The 16,310-nt window shown below is 47.4% G+C and overlaps 1 protein-coding gene across 8 annotated transcripts in view; it reads right to left on the bottom strand.

Moving 5' to 3' along the window:
• Positions 1-16,310, bottom strand: part of FAM219A (family with sequence similarity 219 member A) — a 48,765-nt gene that overhangs the window by 8,149 nt on the left and 24,306 nt on the right. The gene's annotated exons all lie outside the window — the stretch shown is intronic.

Here is a 16,310-nt window from a genome sequence, read left to right on the forward strand (position 1 = left end):
CTTCCTGTGCACTAGCTGCCCTGCTCTAAGGGCCCTTCCTGTGCACTTGTTTGGAGGGTCTTTCTGGGTTCCTGTGCATTTAAGTCTGGATTACAGTCAGAGTTGGTGCTCCCAAGACAGGCCTTCTCCCTGTTTCCCCAGCACTAGACAGGTCCTGTCACAGGATCCAGAGAACTGACTAGCTAAGCCAGGCCAGACTTCAAGGCTGCAGCCACTGGACAAAAAGAGTTCTCATGAGGCCTTCTCCATTTTACAGATGAGACCTAGGGAGTGTCTCCTGGGAGAACCTGAAAGGGTGGCTGGGTATGCAAACAATGACACATCAGCTGGTGGCCGGTTGGTCCTGTGCTGCTCACTAATCTAGCCTCATTATTCACTCCAAAACACCCAGACCTCTGCTACAAGATCCAGGGCCCTGGCCCACCCTGCCCTAGTCAGTTGGAAGGCGCTGGAGTCATTCATATTCTCCCTGAGAAACTGATGACCAGCCATTGATATGGGTGCTGCCATCCTAGGCATCTGCCTAGGACCACAGAGTGGTAAGTGCAAGGTCTGAGGATTGCAGAGAGGATCCAAGGCTGTGCCCGTTCTGTCTCTGGGGATGCAGAGAGCAGACAGATAGGCAGGTAGAACGCTACAGGACTGGCCCCACAGTGTCAGGTCCAGGGATCTGAGTGGCTGCTGGTGACCCAGCAAGGGAAGAATATATAACCATTACGGTGGCTTCTGTCCCTTTTAGAATGAGGCATTGGGAATGAAAACACGCTTGTCACTAAGGGCAAAGGGAAAAGTCTGCAACGTTTGGGAAGGAAATCCTGGCTGTATCTGTGTTCCTTCAGGCCACCCAGAGTGCAAGGGCCTGGGTGGGCCGTGTTGCCATAGTGGTTTGAGAGTTCCTGAGGGTAGAGCCTGGGTCTCTGTCCTCTGCTCTGATTGCCACACCTGAGCCGCAAGGCTGTCCAGTCCTCATCCTCTGCCTCCCTGGTACAGCTCCTCCCTGGGAGACTCCTTCCTGACAGTGCCTGTCCCCTGCAGCCTTGGAGAAGCAGGCCTCCAGTGGCCTCACATGTCTCTCTGCAGCCAAAACAGCCTCACAGGTGCTACCTGCAGGGGACATGGGGACTTGACAGCTGGGCTCTGGCTTTCGCCTTAGGCCACGGGGAGGAGGGATCACTCCCAAAGCAGCCTGTGGGACCTACCAGGGAAGCATTAGCACATTTCCAATTTCCTTAGTCACATTACTTTTTCTGCAGTATTTGTCATGTCACACATACCACACCCATATGGAAATGGCTTCCTCCCCTGGCTTTCAGGACATTGTGCTCCTTGGGTCATCTTGCCTCTTTGGCCATCATTTCTGTCTCCTCCCACAGCCCTTTGTCTCCTTTGCAAAGTCCTGCCCTCAGCCCTCCTCTCTCTCCTTGGGGAACCCTGATGTCTCCTACAGTTTGGATTAACATGTTTACACTGGTGACTTCTAAATCTATGGTCTTCCAATCAAGCATCTCCTCCATAACCCGCAACCTCATCCATCCCATGAGAGTTCAAGCCTCACTGTCGTTTCCCTGGGGCTGACTTTAAAAACATGGGCCCTCAGGCATTTGGGGCTAACTTCCCTCCCTGGTGCAGATGAGTTCATCAGTTTCCTCTCTCAGGGCTGGAAGTACTGGGTAGCAACGGTAACACTGGAGGGAGACTGTGCAGGAAGGATGGGGCCTGGGTGGGGGCTGGGAAGCTGTGGAGCAACTCGGGTCACAGGGACACACATGGTCTTCGAGGCCACTGGGCAGGTCCTGGTGGCATTTGATCCCTGAGTGAAACTGCCAGTCACTTTGGGTCATTGAGCCAGGGTGCAAAGCCCTAGACTGAGAAGCCCCTTGCAAAGCCCACCATTCAGCATCTCCTGTCACTGTCCGTGATAGAAGGCCATCTGGTGGCAAGAACAAAGGTCTCTGGCACTGTGCCTGCAAACTCAAGCCTTTACTGTAGGCTTCCTGTATGTCTTCCCTGAGAAATGCAGCCAGTGCACCATAAGCATCACATGGAAATGTAATCAGGGAGATTAAATGTGAAATATTCATGAATATAAGTATCAGAGAGGAATCCAGGCAGAAGGAAGCGTCTGGCTCCAAGAAATCAGGGAGAATTTAAAATGCTCCCCAAGGACATTTGACAGGAGTTAGCTAGATCCGGGAACTAGAGTGGGGATTAGCAAGATTATTAATAAACACTCAGCAGAGACAGACATTGAAATGCATCTCTAATAGCAACCCATGTTTCTGCAAACCTTCAAACAAATTCTCCGCAGACTGCAGAAATGATTAATAGCCCAGTCTCACTGTTTCTGGGACAGGATACATAGGCTAATGGCCAGTGCAAACTCAATACAACCAGAGGAAGGCAAAAGTGCCAGAAGAACCCTGAGAGTTAGTCTGGTCCAGTGATTTTCATTAAACTGTGTTCCCCGAACCCCGTGCCTTGGGCGGGGCTGAGTGTGAGAGGGGAGCAACAGGAGGAGGGTCTGGCTGCCCTTCAACCAGAGTAGATCCACTTTTATTTCATTTATATATCAGCTTTTCGAAAGATTTTGGTTGGAGAAAGGGTTCTGTTGCCTTAAAAAAGGTTAAATCCATTGATTTAATCCCATCTGGCCTTTAAAAAATATTTTATTATGGAAATTATCAAACTTACACAAAAGTAGAGAAAGCAAAATAGTGAGATCCTCAGTACCTATCACCAGCTTCAACAAATATCAACTTGTCAACCCATTCTGTTTATAAATCTAGGCTCCACCATTTACTAGCTGCCTGATCTGGGCTTCAGTTTCCTCATCTGTACAATGGGACTAATACTAATACCCATGTCAAGGGTTTTTGCCAGGCAAAATGAGGTAATATATGTGAACACTTAGAATAGTACGTACTGGGCACTATATCTATGCTAGCTCTAAACTTCTTATTAGTACAGGTTCTGTGAGGCCCACACAGTCATTGGCAGTGTGCCCTGGGAGGGACTGGCCCACAGCTGCAGCCCTGGCACCACATAGGCTGGGGTCTGGCTTATGTGGGATGTATCTGTGGAAAAGGTGCTTCCTCCACAGGGTGAGGAGGGGCCTGACCAGTTGGCATTCTGCCTCCTCTCCCTCTTCTCACTCCACTCTGCTACAATTCCTTCACTTATTGAACAATGGTAGGCCTGGGGCTCATAAAGATAAACAGGAAATAGGTCCTTAATGAGCCCCCAAGAACTATCCATAAAGGTAAGAAGGGCCATAGAACAGTACAGGGAAAGGGACAAAGGGAGGATGGTCAGAGAAAACTGCACAGAGGAAGACACTTGAAAAGATCTCAGAACATTGGTTTACCAGTTAGCTTAAGAGGAAGGAGAAAAGACATTCAGGGAACATCTGCAAAGGCTCAGAAGCATGAAACTAGCATTGCATATTCAAGGAACAGTTAGTATTTTGCTATAGTTGAAACCTAGAAGATATGATGAAAAGTGGCAGGAAATAAAGTTGTGAAGTTGGGAGGGCTCAGATCATGGTGAAGGATGGGTCTTGATTTTGATTTTGTTCTTTACTCAGAACATTATGGGGAGCCAATGAAGCCTTAAGCAGGAGAGTAACATGATCAGATTTGAGATGGAGAAGGACCCTTGGACAGCCATGTAGAATATGGATGGCAGGTGAATGAGTCTGGAGGTAAGGACAAGGAAACTACTACAACAGTGCCAGCAAGAGATGACAGGGACCTGAACTAAGCAGGAGCAGAAGATGAAAGGACAGAAAGGACGATATAAAAGAGGAGGAGTGACAGACTTTAGAGACAAAATATAAGGGTCCAGACAGTCCTGACTTTCTGTCTGGAGTAATTGGGAAAGAGGTACTAATTATTCAGACAGACAGTGCAGGAGCTACAGCTACATTGCCAGGGAAAACCAGATGAGTTCCATTTGGGATATGTTGAGTTTTGAAGTGTCTTTTGGACACCCAGATGATATCATTAGTCAGTAGGATTTGAGGTTTGGGACCTCAGGAAAGAGGTGTGGGCTGATGGTGATGGAAGCCACAGAGGGGAATAAGCCCTTTCAGAGAGAAAGAGCAGAGGAAAAAGATAAGAAGCAAGGATGGAGCCCTGGGGAAAATTAAACCTTAGGGAATGAGTGGAAGAAGGAAACTGAGTAGCAGCAGAAAGGTGAGATGTAGGAAAAGATCTAGGAAGCCATTCAAGTAGAGTTTCAAGGTGGAAGAAATCAACAGTGTCAAATAAACAGATGGGTCCATAAGATAAAGACAATATTTAGAAAAAAGAAGTCATAGGCGGCCTCAGCAAACAGTTTTAGTAGAGGGGTAGGAATAGAGCCCAGATTACAGAAGATTTAGGAGGGAATAGGGGATGAGGAAGCAGAGATAGTGAACACAGGCACTTCTTTCAAGGAGCCAGACTGAGAAGGGAAGGAATGAGAATGAATGACAGCCAGAGGGAGCTTTGGAGCTGAAGGATTTCTTTGGAACTAGTGAACACCTGACCACTGTCCTAGATGAGGGGAAGGAAGCTGGGTATAAAAGGAGATGTTTGATGGGGCATAGTCTTTGAGGAGACAAGAGGAGATGGAACCAAAACCTTGGACTAGAAGAGGAAGGCTCCTTACTGAAAATAGAAGAGAAGTGAAGACGGGTGGGGGATGCAGATAACATGGAGGCAGAAAGGTGAGTGAGAAGTTTAAAAAGTTAATTCCTAAAAGCCTAGCTAGGTAAAGGAAGGGAGCAAATATTAACGGATTGGGGAAAAGAGGGATACTTGGTGGCTGGCCAGGAGTGGAAGGAGACCAGACTGGCTGGGCTCCCAGCTACAAATCCTCATCTTTCACCCACCCTTGATCTCGGCGCCAGGATCAAAGGCGCTCTCCGTGGTCCTGAACATTTCTGCCTTTGTCTTGTGGACTGAGCACAGATGATTCAGGGTAGAGACATGATTCAATTTTAGCTTTCCCACAGGAAAGCACTAATTCTCAGGAAGATTGAAATTGAAATGGATTTAGAATGAGGTATGAAGAGGCAAAGTGCTTGTACCAACTTTATCTAACCTTTCTTCGCTGAACACATATGAATTTTCCTTTAGTTTTAGGAAGGAGTTGGTGGAGGCAGTTCTCAGTTATGAAATGCTGAAAGCCTACCTCTGGAATAGAGTCATGTCTGTACCCTGTTCAGTCCTCCTAGGTGAAAGAAGGAAGCAGGACAGACCTAGAGCAGAAACAGGGCCAGGATGATGGATAGTGCTGATAAGGAAACAGGAAAGCAGGGAAGAGCTGGAGCTCAGGCCACTCTCTGACACGTGGGCACAGCGAGATAGTGCATCAAAGACCAACTCTGTTTCTATCACAATTTGTTAAGAGGTCAGCTCAGAAACTACCTGGGGCTCTGGTCCCCCTGTTCAGGGTTATGCCACTTGCCCCACTCTCTTGGCAGTGGGTGGGAATAAGCACATTTAGATATCATATTTTATAGGAAGATTTAGAAATTACAACTCAATGCCTTTATGTCCAATGTCCATGGCTGGGCAGAAACCTAACTTCCTGTCCAAAAATATTCAGTAGTAGTCTAGGCATTGGTTAGATCTCTCTACTTTCCTGCAGACGGCTATTCATCGAGTCTCTAAGGCATTCCCATCTGTCCCTGACTTCACATCTCAACATGAGAGTCATTTGGCCAATGACAGCTCTTACTCTGTGTTATGACCTGAAGTCCTGAGTCCCATTTCCTGAGTCCAATTGCTGAGTAGCTCCCACTTTTATCCCCCACCTTCCCTTCTCCAGGATTTCTCCAGAAGCTGCCTGCAGTGCCAGGCAGTTGCTAGGACTTCTATCCTTTGGGGACATATTAAGACCCTTAGAGGTCTCACTACGAGGGAAGGACAAAGACCTCTCACAATGGTAAGGCCTTTGGGAGAGATCTGGAACAGACCTGGAGAAATATAAGGGAGACAGTTGCTCCAAATGTTGGTAGTGGCTCTTAGAAAGAGGGACAGAAGAATAGAAAAGTTGGAGAAAAGTCTGTGAAGCCTGAATATGGGAAAGGGGGCAGAGGATCCTGCCTAGCACAAGGAGGCCTCTCTTATCAGTCTAAATCTCCTCAATCTTCTAGATTGTTCTCTAAAAGAACTCAATTCAAACAAAGTCAACACACTGGGTGTGCACTCTCTTTCCAGCTCTAGCCAGAGTGCCAGAAGCAGAATGTAGAGGAAAGCACTCTTTCTTATACAGACTTCTGCAGAGGATTTTGGGACAAAGTAAAGTTCACTGAAAAGAAGTGGAGAGGATTCTTATGTTAGAGCTAGAGTTTCAGAACTCAAATTGGCTCTGTGAGTAGCTGAGGATTTTCCTCTCCTTAAAGAGCTCCTAGGATAGAATTTACTACCATAAACAAGCACTACCAAGCTTCAGTATCTTTGTGGAGACTGTCATTGGGAGAACCAAAATGGAGGAGGGTGCTGCGGATCCCAAACCTAGTAACAACTGTAGCCACAGCAAGTTTAATAGATTTTCCTATTATAAAGTAATACATGCTAAAAATTTTTAAAAATCACCTTGAGTTTCACCATTTTGAGACAACCCCTGCTAATGTTCCAGTGTATTTGAGTCTTTCGTGTGCACTATAGTAGCAACACTTCGGTTTCCCTTCTCTGAGAGCTGGTGCTGCCATTCTCATGGTAATAGGGATGGGCCTCCATGTACCATGTTGGTTCTATGTGATCCTACCTCTGCTTGGACCAGGTGGAGCCAATCAGTCTCCCCCAGAATTGGGAAGTGGGACCAAGAGGAGGTGTAAAGCTCAAGACTGTGGATTAGGTAGCAGAGAAAGCCATTGGGCAGAGAGACAAAACTAAAGTTGATGTTCAGAAACAAGCAAACATAAGAGAGAGAGAAAGTGCTCCATAGGCTTCAAGCTCTGGTTCTAGATCTTTCCCTACCCTTTCAGGGCTTGACTACATGCCTGACCTTAGACATTATGAGATACCCTAGCGTTCTTGCAGGCTAGTCTCCTTTTTAGCTTAACTAGCTTGAGTTGGATTTTGTTACTGTGACCAGAGAGTACCAACTAATACATGTGCATAGAACAACATTTAAAGAAAAACACACTGTATCTTATAGTCTGTATTTATAAAAATTAGTATTAGAACATAATCAACTACATACTTTTACATAGTTTTTGTAACCATCAGTTTAAGGGTTGCATAATATCCACAGAGGGAATGTACAATAGCTTTTTAACCATTCACTTATTTTAGACATTCAGGTTGTCTGCAATTTTTCACTATTATAAATAATGCTACACTGAAATCCATATATATTTGCATTAAGATCATTTCCTAAATCAAATAGAATTACTAAGTCAAAAAGCATGAGCGTTTTTAAGATTCTTGATAGACATTGCCAAACTGTTTTCCCAAAGGATTATTCCAATTTACAATGCCTCCAGTCATGACTGAGAGCTACAGCTGCTTTTTAATATTTTATTTTTCAATGTGCCAGGGAATTTCAGGTCATCACATCCATCCATCATCTTCCAAGAGAGCTCTGCTCTAGTCCTTATTTGTCTTGTTCCCTCTGGGGAATCTTCTTTCAAAGAATAGAATTCCCTCTGGGCATCATGTGGCAGACAATATACTCCTGACTTGAGGCCACCAATTAAGAACAAAAGGAGGGAAGACTGTTACACTGAAGCTTGGGAAAGGGTCTAAAAGGAGCACTATTACTGCGTGGTAGCTGGGCACCATGCTTGAACCGGTCCTTGGCCTGGGCCACCATGTCAGCCGGAGGAGCCGTGACGCAATTGCAGAGTCAGGAGGCAAGCTTCACAGTTCCTCTGGACCACGCTTCCTAAAGCTCTCTCAGCCCCGAACATCTGGTTCCCTCAGGTCTCCTTTGCTTTCAGACTTGGAGTGGGAGAATTTACCAAAATGGCTCTGGAGTTATCCCAGTGGGAGTGGCAGCTCCTACGCTCTTACCCCTTATTTAGTTTTCAAAAATAGCTACTCAGAAACAGGGAGAGGAAAGGACGGTAAAAGATAGGGAGCTAGTACTGGGATGGCAAAGAACTAGATTCATTTTTGAAGTGGGGAGACAAGGAACCAGTGAGTTTTTAAAAAGAAGATTTACAATCCTGCTCCCCCTTCTTCAGGGGTAGGACTACTTGTCCTAGATTGAAGTTCTGCTATTCATTCCCATTCCCACTCACCTGGAAACCTATAACCAAAAAGGCTTTGTTTGGGAGATAAGGCAGACACCTCAACGCAGGGACACCCACTGTAGCAGCTGTGGTTTGGGGGAAGCCTGTGCACAAAGGCCTAGAGGACAAGCCTCATGACCCATGAGGTAGGAGCCAGAGCCAGAAATTGAGAAACCTTGGTTCCTCCGGGAGGCCTGGCTTGGTCTAGCCTGTTCATCCCCACCCTTAAGCTCATCCCAAGTCAGATGTTGAGGAGGCCCCTGCCCTACCTTCAACCACAGAGACACAGGTCTTGGCCTACACAGCCTTGTGGCCTGCAAGGTCTTTGAGCCCCACGTCCTGCTGCCCACCCCCGCCCCCAATTCAAGCTCTTTAGGGAAAGACCATCTCACCCAATGGAGAAAGGGGTGAGGGTGTAAACTTCTTTAACAATAGATAAACAATGGCTAAAATGGTAAATTTATAGGTTATATATATTTTACGACACAAAAAAATGGGGAAAAAAAAGATCAACTGGCAGGGCCTGAGGCAGAAAGAGGAGATAGTATGAGGGTGGGTGGTGGAGAGGAGACAGTTCCTTCTCTTCTTCTTTTATTCAGGTTCAGCCAACACAGACTCTGGGGACAAGGCCTTTCACAGGAGAGTGGAAATGATTCCAAAACCAAGGGAGCTGGAGAGGCTGAGGGATTCTGGATTGAGTTCCTGGGAGCCTTCTACTCAGGGTGCCCCTTAGGCAGGGCCCAGAGGAGAAGGAAGGAACCAGATGTTCGGGGCTAATGGAGCTTTAGGAAGCGTGGTCCAGAGGATCTTTCAGTTTCCTTCCAGGACGTGGATTCCAGTTCCCCAAGGTAAGGAAGGAGGCACGGGACAGTGAGGAGAGATGCGGCCCAGGAATCGATAGAGGGATTTGGTTGGAGTCTTTGAGACTGGTCCTTCAGCTCTGCACGTGGTAGGAAGCTGACACAGAAGAAATGTCAAGGGACACTGACATTTGGTCTGGGCCAGACTGACGTGTAGATCCTCAGCAAGATCCTGATCCCAAATCTCATTTGAGGATTTTCGGTAATTTTCAGTTACTCAAGGCACTGAGACTGGCCTGCACTGCTTCATGAATCTTTTGGACTCCTTGATTTCTCAAGATAGCAAAGTAATATCTGGCAGTCTGTGGGATGCCTCCACAGAGCTGCCATCTCTGGTCCCTTTCCTCTGGCCTTGGAAGAGTAAAGAGCCACTTGTCTGCAACGGGCAATGGATTTAGAGGGCTTGTATCAAACAGCTTCTCCCCTCTGTGGTGTTTCCTGCCCCTGCCCTTCCTCTCCTGTTCAGCTTGTCCAAACTCTAATCTCCACTATGCCTGGCAAGCACCACTTTTTGGCTAGGGCAGTCTCCTATTCTTTCCTTTTTGTCATTCCAATAATTAAACATCAGTGAGCTTGGCACTTGTTTAAAAAACTTGATATTCACTAAACACCAACAAAGCACGGGCAGGGAACAATGTACTTGGGGAGGGAAAAACACCAAAACTCGGTTCTTGCCAAGAAGACTTTAGTCTAAAGGTGGGGAGACAACAGGCACACAAATTAGCCTATTTAAGGCAGAGAGAAGAGCATGAGAGATAGGAATACAAGGAGGGTGGTGGGAACACAGAGGAGAGAGTGATGGTGGCAGAGGTTTGTTATCCTCCCTCCTGTAGAGGGTCAGGCCTGGGCAGGAGCAGGTTAAACCAGGGGCCTGGCTATTAGGTCACTGGGTACTTTGTCAAGAGGGTGCAGCAATGACAGTTGAGGCTCAGCCCAAGGGCCAGAACTCTATTCTTAGTACTTTTAGTTGCTTCTGCTGCAACCAGGCACTCAGCCCACCCCATTGCTGGGGGTCAAGTACAGCAGGGACTTTTCCTTACCTCTGAGATGCACAAACAACTCTCCCACAGAGAAGGGTCAAGAGGCTCTAGGTGGGTTGCTGGGAAGTGTTTTTATTGGGAAGGCAAACAAGGATTCAGAGTGCTAAGAGTGCTTAAGGCAGAGAGATGGTGGCTCTGGTGAAACAAACTCTTGCAGCCTCCAACCAGCCCCAGGGCCTGCAGTCCCTCTCCCCATGCCTGCTCTGTGCAGCAGGGGCGTCAGAGAGGGCTAACTCCACAAAAGCGTATGAACCCCCTCCTGAGTTTCCAAAGAGAAGTCAGTTCTTCAAGTGTGTGTGTGTGTGACACGTGTGCCAGTTGGTGGTGGAAGTGGAAGAGTTGGGTAGAGTCTAGCCTAGCACAAGCTCGAGGCAAGTCTTCAGCAGTGAAGTCAGCCAGTTTCTGGTTAAGCATCTCTCCAGGGAAACCATACTCATCTGCTAAGCTAGACGACCGTGAGGTCCCTGCTGGAGGGTCTTCCCCAGGCTCAGGGTGGTAGAGTGCCTTTCCCTGCCCACTGGTCTCTCCCTGGCTGGCGCACTGACACTAACTGTAACTCAAAGGTACAACTTCATTCCTGAGGCACCCACAAGAAACGGCCCTGAAACAACAAATAACCAAGATCCACCCAAAGAGCCCCCTACAGCTCTGCAGCCCACACCCCTGAGGAACACCTCCTTTGCTCTGACTATACCCCCGCCCCCAGTTCCTCCCACCTGTGCAGACTTCACCTCTTCCAGACAGCTCTGACACACCTGCACAGCCTACATCCCTCCGCACCTTCTGAGCTTATTTATACCCCTCTAGGATAGTGCTTCTTAAACATTCACGTGCATACAAATCACCTGGGGATATTGTTTAAATGCAGATTCTGATTCAGTAGGTCTGGAGTGGAGCCTGAGTGTCTGCATTTCATACAAGCTCCCAGGTGATACCAATGTTCTTAGTACAGAGACCACACTTTGAATAGCAAGGCTCTAGGCCAGCCCCTCTACACCCACACCATCCCCAGACAGCCCCTCAGAGAGCCCTCTGCCTAGGCCTAACCTGGTTACATTCTTAGTACCAAGAAAGGACAATAGTTTGGTAGGGGAGGAGGCAGGAGACTACCCAGGGCTCATTTTGGGGAGGCAGCTCTGCCAAGAGCCCTGGCTGGGCCCAGGCAGAGAGTTGTGCAGAGCAACGGAGCCCAGGTGTGGCTCTTCTGGAATTCATCAAATCATTTAGTTAATATTGCTTGAATGTCTGCTATATGCACAGCTGTATGCTTGTTGCTTTAAATATATTATCTCACTTAATCCTCATAAAAGACAAAGTAAGGGCCAATAGCATTCCCATTTTAAAATTGAAGAATCAGGTTGTATAAAGTAATATGTTCAAAGTCACACCTTGAAGGTGGTAGCACTAGGATTTGAATTTAATTTGCTTGTTTCTTATACCACAGCCCCTTTTCAGAGACATCAGATAAACTCATCAGATAAATAACACATCAGAATTACATGGCCGTGAGACTGCTGTCTCATAAAGCAGACACTTGGGAGGTTGGTAATCATTGAATCAGGTCTCCAGTGCTCAGCACACACGTGGAGCCCCTCTTTAGAAGATGGCATGAATGCTTTCTGATCACCAACTTCCTGCTCAATGAGTCCTCCACAGGAAGGAAATAGTGGAGTCACTGAAGCAATTAATAACTCAGAATGGAGAAAAAGAGAGAGAGAGAGAGACTGGCAGGAAGCAGCCAGCAAGAAAAAACACTGGCAACAGAGGATGCTGAGCCCAGGAGAGAAAAGCAGAGGGCAGTACAGGAAAAGGAGATGAAAGGGTCTCAGCCATTCAGTGCTGGTCCCACATTTTAGGGGCACTTATATTCTAGGCACTGTGCTGGGTGCCACGGATTCAAAGATAATATAGTCTCTACCCACAAAGAGCTCAAAGGCCTGTGAGTAAAGCAAATGAATAAACAGATAATTTCAATAATATGCCACGTGCCAGAAGAGAGGTTTGTATAGTGTTGTGGGTACACAGGATAGAAGCACCTATCCCACCTGGGGAATCCAGGAAGACTTCTCCAAACAAAGCTGAGGCATGAAGGATGAGCAGGAGGTAGATGTGAATCAGATGAAGAAAGGAGTAGGGAACAAAACAAAAAGAAAGGAATGGCGAGAAGACATATATGACTATGTAGCAGTAAGAGGAGCCGCTGAATTTTGCTGGAATGTTAAATAGGAAGGGGTGAAGTGGCAGGGGATGAGACTAGAATGGGAGGAAGGCTTAAAGTCATGAAGGGCTTTGTAAGCCATGTTCAGGGCTTTGGACTTTAACTGGAGATAATGGGAAGCCATTGAAGGATTTTAAGCCCATTGTCAGATTTATACAGATGATCACTCTTGGAGCAGTGTGGAAAGAATGGGAAGGAATGATTAAACTGGAGGCCAGGAGACCAGATAAGAGGCAGTGCAAGAGGTAATAAAAGCTTGAAATAGGCAGGGTCAGTGGGCCTGGAGAAAAGGGGATGGAGAAGAAAAACACGTTGAGGCCAAACTGCCAGGGCTCAGTGGCTGATTGCATCTGGGTTTGAGGGGAAGACTTGGCAGAGAGATGACTCCCAGGTTTCTTCCTGATGCAGGAACTGATGGGTGAATTGTGATACCACCAAACAAGACAGAGAAACAGAAATACAGGTAAGTTCTAATGATTTTGTTTTGTGCTGGGGTGTGCGTATATCTATAAACATGAAGGGCCCAAGGAAAGAACTTGGGGAACACCAGTACTGAAGAGGTATGCAGAAGAAGACTGACAGCCATGGTCAGAGAGGCAGAGGACCAAGGAGAGGCTGGTGTCATGGATGTCTAGGAAGGACAAGGTTTTGAGAAGGATAATGTAAGATAAGGAGGAACCAGAACCAGAGTCCTAGAGGGGTTCTTACATGACGGGAGAGACTGGAGGACAGTTGAGGCTGGGGGAGAGCCAGTGGAGGAGGGCCAGCTGTTTGAAGACATCAAGAAAGAGAACTCAAGACACGCTGTTTGTTCTCTGGTTTGCTGATGTTTCAGCAAAAACTTAATTTTGTTCTCAACAATTATGGGTCTGATCTTTGGGAGGTGTGAGACTCCCCAGAGAGAGAAACCCTCTAGTAGAGAAGTCCAGCCATGGTCCAGAGATCATGACGGGTCTGCTTTTTCTTGGGAAGTGTGGGCAGGGGTGGGCTGAAGGCAAGGGAGGCTGATCAAGGCCTGCCAACCTGGAAGGAACAGTAAGCAGAGGGATGGGAGTTGCCAAGTTCTGTCTACACCACAGTGCCCTGACTTAGCCTTGGGTCATCCTCCCCAGGCAATGCCAAAAAGCAGCAAAGACTCTGGGTTTCTAATCCCTGGGGCAGGAGGCCTGCAAAGACCTAACAGGAGCAGCCTGGGAATCCAGGACGGAGAGGAGCAGCCTAACTGAGGTTTTTCTAGAACTTGGAACACTGCTCTACCAACCGTGAACATCCAGCAGAGGCTCAACCTCGGAACCTATGCTCCGAGTGATCGTGATTATGTGGTGATCATGATTCCTCACTTTAAAAACCTTCAGTAATACTTTTCTGTTAAAACAAAGTAAAATTAAAGAACCACTCGACTTAATTATCAGTCCATGTCTCAGGTATGGTAACAGAGGATAGTAAACTGCCTGCCTCTCCTGTGAGAAAAGTTAAGAAATGTGCAGTTGGAGTTGGGGTAGATCCCAGTTCTTCTGTCTCCTGCATCCAAACACGGGAACCTGTGGGGGAGCTGGCAGGGCCCTGAGGTCCAGGAGGCCAGCCTTGCACTAGCACAGAGAACAGGCAACATCAGTGAGGTGGGACTGACTTCTCCTGAAACATGACCTTGGGGGCCTACTGAATTTTGAAAAAATCATGTTTTGAAGATGAAGAGACTGTGTTTGGCTATTTACAAAAATAGGTCTGCAAATGCTGCCAGAGTTGAATGAATGTTTTATGCTACTTGATGCATTTGAAATAACCCAATAAGCTGAAATATTTTGCTATGAAAGAGATGCTTGCTCTATTGAGTTAAATCTTTGTTAAATTCCAGACATCCATGACACCAGCCTCTCCTCAGTTAGAAAGGAAACTCCGAAAGCTCCCATGTTTCCTGGCAGGGGAACAACACTTTCTCTACTCCACAACCTTGTGGCAGTCAGAAGGTTAGTAACAAGCCCTCACATCTGGTCTTCGAGGAAGCAGAATAACCATTTCCAGGAGTATTTTGGCTTTTACACGGACATCTAATTTCACAGGCAGTAGGAACCTGCCTTGTTCACATTAAGGCTCCCACTCTGCCCCCTACTCCCTTCTATCTTTTACTCCAGTGAAAACCTCAATGTTGGACCCTCAGTGATTTTATCCTATTCCAATGTTTAGGAGAGTAATTTTCAACTCCTTCTTACATCTAGGTAGGACTAAAATGTGTTCTCTTTCTAAAGATAGGAGAGCTGACGGTCTATGGAAAGAACCCGAAAATCCTGGATCCAGTCTACAATTGAACCTGGGCTGCTCTGGATTCTGACAGAATTTTGCCACCCACCCCCCTCTGGCCCAGCTCCAGCCAGCTGCAAATTGTCTGGATCGAGCTGCTTCGACACGCTGATGTTATCGGCCTTGAAGTGCCTGGAGCATGTAGATAGGAACAGGCTATGGCGCCATCTCACCGGACGTACTAATGTAATTTAGTTTCTGAAATCCAAGTATAAAATCTTGAAAGCTAACGTTTTTTATCTACCTCAGGAGGGGGGTGATGGTGTGGAATTCCCAGCGGACCCATCTAAATAGGGAAATGGCTTCTGTTGTGTATTAATAAACAGTTCAAAGCAGTGGAAAAATGTAAGAGAGGATTTGTAGGGAAAGTAAGGGCGTAGTGTTTCTTGCTCCTTCCTCCTGCCTCCCCCAAGCAGTGCTGCCAGGTGAGGACCACTCCATTTGGTGAACCCCAGGCTGGGGCTAGAAGCGCCTCTCCTGAGCATTCCTGTTAGAGTCCCCTGTGCTAGGGAGAGGCCCCAGCCTCCCCTGGGGACATGCCACGGCAGTTTGGGTGGGTCTCAACTAGCCCTTTTGTTTTGAAAGGAGTCATTCAGACCAGGTTAAGAGTGGTGGCAAAGAAGCAGTGGCCTTCCCTTCCATTTCCCCAGCCTCATCTCGTGTGCTCCTCCCCCAGCTGACTACACTTTCATCGCTGGTCCTCTTGGCTCCTACTGGAGCACCAAGATCCTTCCCACCTCATGCTCCCCTCTGGCTAGATCTTACTGGTCCTTCAGGCCCCAGCTGACACATCACCATTTAAAAGAAGTTTCCCGTGAAAACCAGGCTAGGTTAGGTCCCTCCATAGTCCCCCCAGCCTCCTTACATTTCTTTCATGCACTTATCAAATTTTACTTAAATGATTACTTGTATAATTTGCTCATTTAATAAATGTCGCAAAGATAGGGACCATGACTGTTTCCGCTGTGTCCTCCCAGTGCCTAGCACAGAATGCATGGCCATAATCTGATAACAGACAAACAGATTGCCTTCTACTTAGTTTGAAGCCACAGCAAGGACCTTTCTGTAATAGAGAGGTGGCAAAAGTCTCGTGCCCTGCCAGTCTGTGCCAGGGCCCTGTCTAATGGTGTCCCAGACAGATGTTACATTGTGTGCTCTTTGTAGGGCCACTTCATCTCTGTAAGCCTCTGGCCAGGGGGTGAAAGATTGCCTTCCAGGAAGTTATTTTGGAGGAGAGCCAAAGTAGAAGCCCCCAGAACCTTCACTCACTCACTCACCTGAAAGCTTGGCCTAGCTAAAACCCCATTTTGGGTCCACGGCCAAAGCGGCAGCTCAACTCCAGGTCACCTTCTCGTGGGGACTGACCACCAGCCGAGCAGACACAGCTTTCTCTGTAACTCAAGGGCCAGGCTCAGATTTTGCTTGCAGATACACACTCCCACCATCAAAGGAGTAAAGCCCGACTCCTGTCGAGTGGGCAGCCACCCTGGAATCCAAACCATCGGGAAACCCTTTGGAGGGAGACAGGGGCAGGGCTGCTCTGATCCTCTGTCTTTTCAAAGTGCTTTCTGACAACGTGGGGCCTGCAGCCACATCTACCAGGGAGTGAACCGCCCAAGGCAGGGAAACTCTTGGGAGTTCAGATATAAGGGCAAGGAGACAGCAAA

Source organism: Equus quagga, chromosome 6 (assembly GCF_021613505.1).
Source record: "Equus quagga isolate Etosha38 chromosome 6, UCLA_HA_Equagga_1.0, whole genome shotgun sequence".
Taxonomy (NCBI): Eukaryota; Metazoa; Chordata; class Mammalia; order Perissodactyla; family Equidae; genus Equus; species Equus quagga.